At 48.6% G+C, this 868-nt stretch overlaps 1 long non-coding RNA gene across 1 annotated transcript in view; it reads left to right on the top strand.

Annotated features, from left to right (window-relative positions):
• The window catches only part of LOC104489979, a 1,915-nt gene extending 1,059 nt beyond the window's left edge, over window positions 1-856 (top strand). The window contains exon 3 of the long non-coding RNA XR_727768.1: window positions 312-856. This is a non-coding gene — a long non-coding RNA (uncharacterized LOC104489979). The remainder of the gene's footprint in view (window positions 1-311) is intronic.
• The last annotated feature ends 12 nt before the right edge of the window (window positions 857-868 follow it).

The raw sequence follows: 868 nt of genomic DNA, 5'->3' as shown, positions 1-868 counted from the left end.
AAACCAAAAAAAGTCCCCGACCCCAGCCCCGACCCCAAAACCTGCAGCCTCCCCAAAAGCCAAGCGGGTCCCCTGCGCCCGGTCTGGTTTTGTCGTACGTCGCTGGCAAGAGCGTTTTTGGCAGAGCTGCAGCCTGACCATGTCCCTTTAAGGAGCCCCAGCAGCCGGCTCCCTCCGGCTGAGCCCCAGAGCGAGGGCTGGCAGCTTGGGAGAGCCGGCAGCAGCTCCTGAGCCCTAGGAGGAGCCCGGAGCGAGGGGAGCCCTTCCAGGAGCACTTTGCGCTGAACACTGCCTTTCCTCCCCTTTTGCAGCCCGGGTGGTTCTGCTTGCTGGCAGTTCCGTAACACAGCTTTAAACTGAGCAATTGAGGCTGGTCCCACCTTACCTTCAGACGCCTTGCGGAGGACTCCTGATACCAGTCTGGTACTCAAAAGCTACGCCCCACCACCAGAAGTCACTTTTTTTTTCCAGAGGCAGTGGTAGATGACCCTCCCTAGCTCTAATGGAAACACGATACTTGCAATGCAACTTTCTAATAAATGGTTCATATATTCATAATTCTGTTGCAACCCCCAGTTGGAGAAGAGATCTGTTAAAGGTATATATTAGTCTAGAATTTTTCTTATTGTAAATACTGTAATTTTGTAATACTGTCAATATTTTATTAACTTAGAAATATTTAACAGAGTTGAATCTATGGTAGTCGATTTATTTCTAGGTTTATGTTGCAGCCAATGTTGCATTACATTCTAATGTAAGATTAACTTCCAGCACGTAAACAGTGATTTAATAATCATTGGGGAGATTAAGAGAGAAAACACTCACTCTTAATCCGCAGCGTTCATCCCCCCCGTTCCCGGTTTGCAGT

Source organism: Buceros rhinoceros, unplaced genomic scaffold (genome assembly GCF_000710305.1).
Source record: "Buceros rhinoceros silvestris isolate BGI_N320 unplaced genomic scaffold, ASM71030v1 scaffold33472, whole genome shotgun sequence".
In the NCBI taxonomy this organism is placed as follows: domain Eukaryota; kingdom Metazoa; phylum Chordata; class Aves; order Bucerotiformes; family Bucerotidae; genus Buceros; species Buceros rhinoceros.
This window is presented reverse-complemented; position numbering and strand designations above follow the sequence as displayed.